The sequence below is a fragment of the Pseudonaja textilis genome, chromosome 1, assembly GCF_049901715.1.
Source record: "Pseudonaja textilis isolate UNSWEBS1 chromosome 1, rPseTex1.2, whole genome shotgun sequence".
NCBI classification, from domain to species: Eukaryota; Metazoa; Chordata; class Lepidosauria; order Squamata; family Elapidae; genus Pseudonaja; species Pseudonaja textilis.
Genome location: NC_141990.1, coordinates 138596531 through 138609306, shown reverse-complemented (window position 1 = coordinate 138609306; position 12776 = coordinate 138596531). Strand labels below are relative to the sequence as shown.

General features: G+C 36.2%; 1 long non-coding RNA gene across 1 annotated transcript; it reads right to left on the bottom strand.

The window, feature by feature from the left end:
* Positions 1 to 8885: 8885 nt before the first annotated feature.
* Positions 8886 to 12308, bottom strand: LOC148127838 (uncharacterized). Its single transcript, XR_015741149.1, has 3 exons — positions 12005 to 12308; positions 10069 to 10143; positions 8886 to 9403 (listed from the first exon to the last, which is right to left on the bottom strand). It is a non-coding gene; the product is annotated as an uncharacterized LOC148127838 (long non-coding RNA).
* Between the last annotated feature and the right edge of the window lie 468 nt (positions 12309 to 12776).

Sequence of the window (12776 nt, the reverse complement as noted above, 5' to 3'; positions counted from 1 at the left end):
GAGATGATATTAGTAATCTACTCAGTTCTGGCTTTATGTGCATTTCTTCTTAAGGTTAGGTCTTGTGTGGCAGAATTATCCTGTTTCTTCAACTTTCCTGTACTTAGCCATTGCCAGGTCTTGTTATCTGCTTTTCTGCTATTTTTAAAAATGTACTTGCCATGTAATACTTATACTTTGCTTTGTTATCTCTCTCTTCTATTTTTCATTTGGTCTTTCTTATAGGCAAATTTGGTCTCGTTGGTATTCAGTAAGCCTTCATGATATACTAGCTGCACTGCATCTTCTTCACTGTTCCTCAGATATTCTTCCAATACCCTTTGACTTCTTTAAACTGTCTTGTGTATTTGTAACATTGCATACGCTCCTATTTTTCTTGATCAGTAGAGCTTGTCAACATGCTAAAACAATGCTGAAATGCATGATTCATTGTCATTATGGTTCGTTGCACAGTCAGTCAGAAGTTCAGACTAGATTTGGCATTTTTGTGTACCTATCTAGTCCTTTCCAAAGACCTGGGATTGGCAGATTTGGTTGTTTGATAATGTTACAGATATCATCCAAGATGTACGCTGTTCTGAATAGTCTTTTGCAATTGGCTGATGATGAGCTTATCAGTGTCGATGGTGTTCAGTGGTGCTCCAGTTGTTCTGGGATTGCACTCAAGGAATCTATTACTATTAGTACTGTCTTTGCTTGCTTTTGCCACAGTCATTCTATTTCTGATCTTCCTATCCAAGACTTCTATTTATTATTATTATTATTATTATTATTATTATTATTATTATTATTATTATTATTATTATTATTATTATTGAGTATGTGGATATTTGCTGCCAATCAATTTTTAAAAGCTAAAACTATATCTCAAATGAGATACAGTACACAAGTATTCTCTTACAATAATTCAAATCCCTTAGATACTATTCAGTTTAGGTTTTTATAAAGACTTTTCCACATTCCACATTCTATTTTTTATTCCGTAAGTTTTAATCCACAATGAAGCTGGTATGATTTTACTGGAGATGAGAGTCTGCATTTGCTGGCTCTCTTGCTGATTTAAAATATTTTGTAATGTCTCAGTGGCTCCATTAATTCTTGCTGGATTTCATCAAGGTAGAAAGGAAAAAAATCTCACATGACCTGGGTTTTTATGGCTTTTGGTTGTCTTTGCTCCCCTAGGTTTAGATAGAGCTAACGTTGAAATCTGTCAATGTTTGATATCACATGGCAAATGGATTTGGGTACTGTAGCCACCTTTCATTGATGGTTTCTAGTTTTGAAATACTTACTCAACTTTATCCAGCATTCTGCAGAGCCTTTGCTTTAGTTCAGTGAAGTGCTTTATCCTCAGCAGTACTAGATAGGAGACATAGAAGGACTCTGATCACTGAGAAATGATGTCATTGTGGGCAAAATAATTGTACGTTTCTATCTGCAGCCATTTCCATAAGATGTCCTAATATTATGAATTCTTTTTAATTGTTTTGCACTGTTATTTTATTTTACTCTATCCTGTTCCTGATGTTTATATTGTTTTATTGTTTCTTATTGGAGTTTTCCCTTTCCTTGTTTTTTTAAATTTTTATATAACTTTTTGTTATACTTTATTGTTTATTTTGTGTTTTTTACTTTGCTGGCCGTTAATTAAATACTTTACATTTGTATGTGATTAAGTTCACTAAAAGTACTCTCTGCAATCATAAAAGAGATTTACAGACAATTTAACTGGTCCAAAGTGGGAATAAAGCTCAATTTGTGAATTCCTTAACCACCTATATTTTGCCAGTGACCTTATCCTTCCCTCTAACTCTCTCTCTTTTCTTTTAATCTACATATATAGACGCAGATGCACATATTTTAAATGAAAATGATGGTGATGACTGTTCAAGTGTATGAATTCCAGCCAGCAAAAAATTGAAATTTTTTGTGGCTAATAAATCCTATTCACCGCATCTGGTAGCAAAGACGATCCTATTTCTAAACACAAGGTGGCACTCTTTGACCAAATGAAGTGCATATAGAATAAGCTCTTCTCCCTGCCTTAACCTTTCTCCCCTTTGAGATTAACAATAATTCAGAAGCATCATTTCTTCTGATATTACAAACAAAAGGTCAAGAGGACATTTTTGATTATGAAATACAAAGCAATCTTCACTATAGCAAGGGAAAAAATGAACACCATGCTTGTCAAATAAAACAGGGAGTGAAATATATGCTAGAGAGTATCACATTCACTAAAGATTCTTTGACATGGTAAAAGTCTAACTGCTCCTTAACACCTATTTACTCCCTTTTAAAACTGAACCACAGAATACTTTGGTTGTGAAATGAGTTTGAAGAATGAAGAATCCTTAAAATTCTAAGTACAAAAAAGAAGCAATGTTAGCAAGATCTGCACCCTTAAACAACTTTGTATTGCCCCACCACTCTTCAATCAGGAACCCAGGTTGTTGTTGGTGTTTTTTTTCCTTTCAGATTTTGGTTATTAGTTCCTCAGTTCAGGCCCACATATTTCTATCTGTGAATGCTATTGTGCTGTGATGTGTGTATCTGGTTTGTTTATTTCTATGCCCTACTTTTCTAAAAAAAGCGAGAGAGAAAGAGAGAAAAGTAGGATATAAAAATGTTTCCTCACAACAAACTTTGCAGGTAGATTGAGGTGCAGAAGAGTCATTCAGTGAGTCTTTACATCTGAAGATTTATTTGGACCTGGCTGGGCCTCTTAATGCCACCTGTTGCTGATTTTCCATAATAGTTCAACAATTAAGGTACAATGAATATGCAAAGAAATGTGAAGAGACTGTGTAATTTCCTCTAAACTGAACAGATTCTTTGTCCGTACAAGGTTTTACAGGTTCTCTTTAAACACCTTACAGCAGAAGTGGTTATATCAGAAGGGTCCATTAAGTCCAAGCTGAATTCTAAATCTGTTCATATTTTAAACTTCAGTTTCAAGCAAGTAAGTTCAGCAGTAAACTGACTTCACTTTTGCAGTTACTTCACTCTATCGTCTTGGGGGAGAGTATTTCTGCTCTAATTTATTAAACCATCTATCTCTTTCTCTATGTCAATCTTCACTGTTTAGACTGATGGATTAGCTTAGAAACCATGATTTTTTAAAAAATAGTTTTCTTCAACCTGGTGCTCGCTAAACAAGTTTAGAATAGAAATTTCCAGAACTTTGATCAATATATTTGAAGGTGTTAGTATGCGTTGATTTTATTGTTCTAAGTAAATTGGGATTTTCTTCTAGACCCAGCTGACAATTATTAAAGCTCATGCCAGTATTTACCCTTCCATTGATATTGAACTATTGTTGTTCTGGCAGTATAAAGACTGTTCCTGATGCCTTTAGGTAGTCAATGCATGAATTAGCTTAATTGTTTATGATAATTCAATACATAGAATTGATAGGCTGGTTATAACGTAGGCATTTCCAATAAATACAGAAAATCACAAACAAATTGCATTAGACTTGGTTTACCTAAACTCAAAGTTGTGCATTTCCATATGCCCACAAACACACATGTAATGTAAACATTTATGCTATGTGTATAAAAATACATGTTCTATTAATTACATTGCAACCTAAAAATTGGAGTATGCAAGCAGTGCTGGAATGGTTTGGTTACATAAGTGGATAATTACTTGTAATTATGAAAGTAATTGCTACAGAAATGGTAACTAGTGCCTCCTTTTCTCAATGGCAATCCAATTTGAAAAGTAATGCACAAATTATATTTGTGGAAAGCTTAGAATGACTTTACTTGCAACTTTCTTTGTTTAAACTCAATTCCTTGCCAAAACAATAGCCGGTATTATGCAACACATTTCTATTCAGTTGTTTTAGACTTCAACAATTATTAGTCCCAGTCATCTTAGTGGCAAAATATGTGTGACTTTAATTTCTAAATTACTAAGAGTAATAGAGTCTCCATGACTGTTATAGATTCTATCAGTGCCTATCTGTGGGATACTGAAAAAGAACAACTGAAAATGAGTGGCTCACAGAAGTGCCTTATTTTTTAGTTATAAACAGGGTAAGAAATAATGAAAACTTATATATAGAATATAAAATTATTTACTTACTGAATGATTTGTCTTTCAAAGTGGCTAAAAACAATCCATAAAACCAGTTAAAAACAAAGGAGTCCTTCCCACCAGGCAGCAAACCAAATATCCTTGCACCTCAAGCCCCATCCTACTCCAACAATTGGGAGAAGAGCCAGATCTTCACAATCTTCCGGAAGGCTAAAATTTGGGGCTTTACAATCGCACAATGTTATTATGAATGCAACAATATAATTATTGTAGTACCTTGAACACTACATTATTTGAAACCTATTGTCTTCCAGCAACTCCATGAAAACAATTGGCGAAATGTTTCCAGTAATGAGGTGGTACAGAAGAGAGGTGAGTCTAAAAGTGTCCTATGAATTGATAACAAACGCAATGGATATTAGATAAATATTTACTGGTTCATGGTGGGGTTGAAATTGGTGCTAAAGCCAAAGTAACAAAAGAGATCATTTGATCAAACAGCAGTAATATCACTTTGGGGAGAAGACATGGAAAAAAGTAGAGGAGGATCCCCTTCCTGGGATATCAAATATTAGTGGTAGTCATGTGTCCAACAAAGAAATGCTATCATGGGCTGCAGAACATGGAACTGATTCTGCATCCTGTATTCTGGTCTTACGATCACTATATTTCATTATCCTTCTGCATGTTGAAATGTAATACTTCCAAACAATGGATAAATAGTCATTCAGGGATTTTAGAATTACTTAAAAGAATGGCCACAGGAATGTTGCTGATTGAATCATCCTAGAAATATGCTTATACTTCTCTATAGTTGAATTTGTGAATTCTGGGTTGTGACCAGGACTGAAAAATATGTTTATTTTCTGCATTTGTCCTGCCTTACTCGTAGACAATGAAATGGTTTGGATATGCTGCCAAATCTGATCTAAGAGTCAAATTTATCTCAAGATCTGGGCAACAGCTATTGGATCAAATGAGCAGGGCAGTTGTTTTAAGGACTTGAGAACTTCTTAATTCTGTATTGCATAGGAAAAACTGAAATATATGTGGAATGGAAATACAGAACAAGCTGATACTTCTGAGTATATTTTTCTAAGAGTTTTTACATACTGTTCCTTTGACTTTTCAGTACATTTACCTCTGTTCCATCAGATGAGTAGCAACCTGTTGTTCCCAAGGCAGGTTGTGTGGCTGTCCAACTATAACACATAGATGTTGCCCCTAATTAAGATAGAACACTGTTTCCATCAACAGTTCCACCAGACTCCACTTGGCTGGGGCCTAGAATATGTTAGAATCTGGAACTGAAACGTCCTTGGGACGCACCTACGTTGAAACATAACTTGTTTTTAGATTGTCTGTACAAAGAACTCTTGGGCAAAATTAACATTTCTGTAAATGGTGACTGCTTGCTATTTCATTTAAGTTTTAAATTAGTGTTTATACTGGCTCTAATGGGGGCTGCCAGGTGCCTAAATATGCCAAGTACATTTGAGATGCAAGTGGCACTGAAGTTTCATTTTGTCTGCCAGTCCCTGAAGGCTGCTCGTTTCATATCTTCCACTGAAACAGAAAGAGGAAACTGGGCAGTCGCCTTTTGGTGATCCAAGCAATGTTACTACATAATTTGTCCAGGGATTCAGTTTCATGAAGTATTTCCCAGCCCGATCCGAAATGACACAAATAATCAAATGATAGAAGCCATCAGCTTTCCCAGACGGTTGGTGAAAAGCTATATTGTGTGAAATTTGCTGTTTCTGTTGCCAATTCCTAGCCTGCCATTATTGCTTCTCTTTTAAGTCTTTGCAGTCATCTGACTTACATTTGAGAAATGGGTGACAAAGATTACAAGGCAGATCAAAATAAGAGAGAAAACAATATTTTTAAGACTTCTGTAGCTAAGGAAGACTCAAGGCTTTTTTCACTTATGGACTGGGAATGAGATGAAAGCAATTTCACCACGGGGAAACATGTTGTCAAAGCATATGGTTAAATGGAAAATGAGGAAAGGTCATTTGGTAATGACCTGTCAACACTTTTCCTTGCCTATCTCCCATTCTGTTACTTGGTAACAAAGAGCAGTGGAAAAGATTAACTAATCCAGAACTCTAAATACTAGTCTGTTAAACTTGGGACTCACCCTTTTGTGCTATTAATGGCAGAGAAAAGCGGTCTCAAACACTCTTTTAAAGGACACATTTTTACTGCTTTGCTTTTGTCTCAGTTCCAGCTCAGGGCAATGACAGCATGCATTTAGCTGTTTCCACTGTATAATTAATATGCTCCCTCTTCTGTCAATACAAATATTACCATTTAAATAATGTATAACAATCTTTCTCAGTGGTTCTTCATAACCATCAGGATTTGCAATTGGTCCATTGCCTTTTAGCATTTTTGTGCCATGATGGATATGCCCTTTCCCTTCTGGTTCCTGACTGCTGTTTTCCAGGACCATTCCGCCGGGAGAATTTGATCCAAGGAGCTGATTTGTAAGATCTGAGGGCTGAACAGTAAATACACCATTTCTCCTTATTTTTTCTGCTAGCCTGAGGATGGAGTAACATGAGAAGCTTGGGCAGGAGGCAGGACAACTCTTTCCCCTTGGATATGAAATTAAGAAATCAAAAGACATCTTTTGTTCAGTGTGATAGTTAGAAAGTCATCTTTTTCTGCTTGTCAAACAATTCACTTCCATTTAGTCAGTCTCCACTCTTTTTCCAATTATGATCAGGGCAGCTAACCTGAGGTTTGAAAATGGACCATAGGCCCTTGTTTGATCATAGTTGTGATGAAGGTCTTTGTAAAGGTGCATGTAGCACTCAGGTTGTGCCTTTTCCTGGACTGGGATGCCCTTCAAACTCATGCCCTGGTCACTTCACAAGTATATTACTGAAATGCATTCTGCATAGAGCTGCCACATCCAGAAGCTACAACTGGCGAAGAAAGGAGAGGTGCAGACAAAATTGGGAGCAATGGATTATATTCCTGTGACTCCACTGCTTTGTGAGTTGCACCGATTACAAATTAGCTTCTGGGTATAGTTCAAAGTGCCAGTTATTACTTTTAAAGAACTGCCTCTGAAGGGCTGCTTATCTCCAATTTTTTCCTGCCTGTCTGCTAAATCAAGCCAGGCAGGTGTGTTCCAGATCAAAAAGTGTGAACTTGCAGGACCAAGGAAGTGTGCAATCTGTGTTGAAGTGCCTGCCCTCTGGAATAAGATCCCATACAGAGATGCATGTAGCTCCTGCCCTTATAATGCTTAGAAAGCAGTTGAAAACTTGGTTGTTCTCTCAGGCTTTGGTATAGGGTGGTTATGGTGCCCCTTTAGTTATGTTTAGTTGTGTTGTCCTAGGGCTGGGTATGCTTTTCTTCCATTCAGCCTGGATGTTTTTTATTCATATATATTGTTTTTTCTTATTTATATGGAAACTGTGCAGAATTGTGGCGATATCAGGCAGTCTCAAAATTGGATGAAATAGATACATTTGTCCAACTTTGCATTATGCAAATTTGACATTTTCTGCAAAGTGCAACTATTCTCATTTCTGTCACAACCAATGTTTTTCTGTCTGCCTTTCTGACTAGCACTTCAAAAATTGAAGCAGTAGTTCCAGACAAACCCTTGGCATACTAACGATGCCCTACCTGCTTTGGATACAAAAGATCCTTGACTCAATTTCCAGCATTTTTAGGTGGTCTAAAAAAATTCATTACAGAGTTGCTGCAAGCCACTATAGACAATAATAAGCTATATTAAAAAGTGGTCTAGGTTGATACGTTATGGCAGCTTATTCTGTTCCCATCATCAATATTTCTAAGAAGGTGCTACATAAAAAGTTTTAATTGTGTTATACATTTTCATTCCATGTCTGGCTTCTAATATCATGTTTAGCTTTCATGTTGTAGTGTTAATGGTAATATTTTTAGTGAGTTCTCAAGAACAGGATTACTTTGCAAATATATTTATAGGGCCAGTTCATTTTTTTTCAAAGGAAAAATATACTAGGGGAATTCAAAATTAGGATTTGAAAAGATCCTGAAAAGAAGTTGGATCCACACATGCTATATAATCCTGGTTCCTTTTGAGGTATTGCTTTGGATTGAGTCTGTCTGTTTAATAAGAGGTAGTAGAAGAGATTGCAAGTATCTTCAGTCAAGCCTTCTCAGTGATAGTTCCAGGGATGGGATTCTACAGGTTCTCACCTATTCGCTAGAACCGGTTGTTAACTTTCTGAGCAGTTCGGAGAACCGGTTGTTGGAAGAAATCTCCTTTTGTTTTTTTCCAACCCTTCTTACGTTCTTGGCAGTATGCCTAGACTTACTGTCTCCGAATGAGGTTTTTTTCCTTTGCTGATACTTTCTTAAAGGGGAAGGGTTGTTTTAAGCTTTTTACACTGCTGTTGGGAGGAAATACTCCCATTGGAGTTAGCATTTTGAAGAAATAATTGAATAATGAAGCAGAGCTGCCAGAAAGAAGCTTTTAACGACAAGGAACCAAGATGAGTGACATTCAGCAAGGCTTCTTGGCTAGGTAGAAAGATTGACATTCAAACGTGAGTTTACATACCCTTTTTGAGTTTTGGTCTAAAACTGGTGACCATTCAAAGTTACAGTGGCACTGAAAAAAGTGACTTATGACCATTTTTGACATGACCGTTGCATCCCCACTGTCATGAGAGGCCAGGCGAGGAGAAGCGCCCCTTGATGTGAGTGACGTCGAGTTGGCCATGCCCACCCAGTCACATGCCCAGCAAGCCACGCCCACAGAACCGGTTGTTAAAAAAATTGAATCCCACCCCTAGATAGTTCTGTTCTGTGGAAGTGCTTGTTTCATGATATCCTGTATTACCCTTTTATTTCTCTTTTGCTTGATGTAAGCCCTCAAAGTTGTTGGGAATTGCATGTTATACAAGCCTAAACAAAGAAATACATTTCTCTGCCTTAATTATTTAGTTCTAAATAGATTTAGAGAACCAGAATCCGGCTCTATCCTGAAGTTACTTTATCATAGATTTTGAATTAGTTACTCTTTGGCTTCTGAGATTGGATCATATTTGGTTGGTGCTGTTTAGAGAAAAAACGTGTTTGATTCAGTTATAACTTGCTCTGTTTCCTCCTCATTTACAGTTTAAACAAATATACTCATGGGAAAGTCAGTTTTGTACAACATTGAATACTGGAGTTGGGCTTTGGGGAAATTATATGTGGAAAAGAAGTAGGAAATTAATTCATTTCAGATATTTCTCTTCAAATTTGTTCCCAACAGTATATTTTCCAGGGATTTGTCCAGAATGGTCCTTGGTTTTAATGACTCATCCAACAGGTTTTCTTGTGTTCTATTGGAGAATGGATGCATCTAAAAAAGAAATGATTTTTAAAAAAGGATTAAGTATCTTGTTTCTTCACGGTCTTTCTACCATCTGCCCAGAACATTTTAGAGTGATTTGAACTAAATATGACATTGCCAGCAAAATCAGCCAGTGTCTCTGAAAGATTGTATTCTACATTAGTAATATATTCTCCTAAACATAAAGTATCATGTATAATAAATGGATGTCTGTTTGCAAGGGTGGGAGAAGGTTTTTATGAGATTGTTGCCAGTAATTTCTAGGTTTAAAATGTATACTTCTAGAAACAAATTGCTAATGGATTGTATATTTTTAGAGGTATGTGTATAAAATAGAAATGTTTTATGAGTTGACAGTATGATTGTAGAGGATTTTGTTGGAAGAAAATAATCCTTGAAGTTGTCAAGTACCTTTTCTCTCCATAAGCCCTTCGTCTCCATCCTGAGAGAGATGGGTGGTTTTAAAAATTTGGACAAGAAGTGTTATTCTAACTGGACAGAAGGAACTAACCATACATTTTAGTGAGTCAAAAGGAAAGTAGTTTGAAGAAAATTAGTAATTTTGGGCTGTCATTTAAAAATGTTTATTATAAAGAATGCATATAATTCTAAGACAACTAACATGAAGCAAAATAAAAAATAAAAAAAATTATTTTTTCAGAATGTTCACATACCTTTAAAAGCACTCTAGATTATTTAATGCCAAATACTTTAAAATGTTTCCTTGATTGTCACTTTCAGAATGGTTACTGAAAACACAAGAAAGAATTTAGACAAGAACAAGTTTAGGGCAATTCCGCTGTAAACGGTTTCATAAAACGCTGAGTTAATTGTTTTTACCATTGTCTCAAGCAGCATTGAAAAAAATCTGTACCCAGTATCCCATGTGGGATTTTATTTTATTTTATTTTACTTTATTTTAGCATTTTTGAGCCAATGTGACTGCCTGGACAAGTCTCTGAAGTTTTCTCAGCAGAGTTATTTTAGCAGTGAATTGCCATTGCCTGCTTTCCAGGGCTGAGGGAGAGTGACTGTCTCAAGTCACCCGACTCACTTTGTGCCTATGGGCAGAAGTAGAACAGTCTCCTTGTTTCTAACCTGAAACACTTCACCAAACAGAATGCTGGAACTTAATTTCAGTTGTGCTTCAATAGAATTTGGTAATGTATTTCTTAGCTAGTGGTATCCAATCAGCAAGGATAATTTTACAAAATGGATTTATATTTTAGCCATTTGGGCATCACTTTTGGATAAAGAGCATTTAACAATCTATTCTGCATATAACACTGCCATCACCAATGGCTTTTTTAATCATTTTCTTTATGGCAATTATAATTCTAGACCATTCCAAATGTGAACAAATTGAGCTGTCTTAAATCTATATATTTTGGATTAACTGTGGAATAAGCATTGGAGAGAATTTTCACTCATTGTCTTAGCCAGCAACTCCAATTTCCATAATATTCCAAAGAATTGCTCATTTCGTTATTCATTAGGCAATGCCTGTGGGACAAAAAAGGTGAGATTTGAAGGAATTATTTCATTTATACATAAAGATGCTTTTAAAATCTCTGCAATTTATTTATTTGTGTGTTTGTTTATTTATCAAATTTATATGGCTGCCTATCTCACAGGAAGTGATTTATGAAATTACTCCCATTCATGTTTTTTCCCACCGTATGTGATCAGTTTCTGAGGTAAACCATCACACTGAATCTGTGAGGATTGGTTTTGTGTTGTTTACTGTGATTTGTTATTTTAATCCCTGACTCTGCCTTCAGTTAGCTGTTCTGTTGTCTTTTCTACCAAGCTTATTTGATAATGACACCAGAGGATACTGGATACTGTGGACAATCTATCTTCTGTTGTTCCTATTCTCATCATAGCTTCCATCAGAACATCCAGCATGAAAACTGCTGGACAATTCTGAGCAGGGCTAGTATTCAGCAGGTTCTGACCAGTTCTGGAGAACCGGTAGCAGAAATTTTGAGCAGTTCAGAGAACTGGCAAATACCACCTCTGACTGGCCCTGCCCCCATCTATTCTCTGCCTCTTGAGTCACAGCTGATTTTCTGGGTCTTCTTTTGTTGCCCTGCACAGGAGAACGGAGCTGGAAAGAAGGTTCTTTCATTCAGAATAGAGCTGGAAGGGTCCTTGGAGGTCTTCTAGTCCACCCCTCTACTCAAGCAAGAGACCCTATACCATTTCAGACAAGCAGCTGTCCAGTCTCTTCTTAAGGTTAGTGGGGTGGGACTGGAATGGGATTCTGCAGTAACCCTGCCCCTGCCCCACCCACCAAGCCCTACTCACCAAGACCCACCATGCCTACAGAACTGGTAGTAAATTTTTTTGAATCCCACCACTGATTATGAGGATTGTTATATATAACAATATATTTTATATTTTATAGCAAAAACAAAGGAAACATGCAGGGCCAGGTTCTGAGATAGCATTCATCTCAGCAAAGCAACAGTACTGGTTAATTAATTTCAAGGCATGTCATTTTCACTTGACTCTGAAGAACATTATATGGAGGTCTTTGACTGTTTGTGAGCAAGAATATCCTGCCTCGGGCTGTAAATATTACATTTGGAAACAACAAGAACTGACCTGTGCTTTTTGATGGATGTTCTGTGTTTTCATTCTTTTATGTGGTTCTGAAGAGTTCTTGATTCAGGGTGCATTTGAAATTTCATCTCACTTTATTCTTCCTGTGCAATAGCTGAATTTTTAGCTCAATAGATATTATCTAATTCTAGGAAAAGGAAAATAATGCACATATCAAAGTTTTTCTCAGATTCCAACAATTTTTCCTGATTATGAAGTTTATCAGTCTTGTCCTGTATTATCCTTGAGAAAAGACCATAATTTCAAATTGAAGTATGGCTCTTTCACAGTGAAAACTTCTAGTCAAAACTTCTAGTCAACTTCTAGTGCTAGTCATCATTGTTGTGTCTAGTGGAAAAAAAGACAAGCCACTTTAAAATGGACATTGGAAAAGTAGGTTTAAGTTGGGTTTCTTGGGAACCAGCAACAAACATTTCTGTTTAAATTCTCATCTGTTGTTACTGGAGTTCCCCTGGAAGGGAAAAATCTCTTTCTTCTCAGATTCTGTATTTTAGAAACTAAGGCTGAGACAACAATGCAATCCATTCTCAATTAAACTGAAGTCCTATTTTTTTCACTGTTCTGTTTTTAATACACTGTGTGCTAAAAGCAGACAAGTTGTTTTCTATAAATGATGCAATTGTTTTTTTCCCCTTTTCCTATAACTATTTGTTTTAGAATTGCGCAAGTTCCAGAGAAACAGGATTTATTGACATAATTCTAGCAGGTTTTTGTGTTTAATTTTTGTCATGTTATCAGCACCAACTTTTCTAAT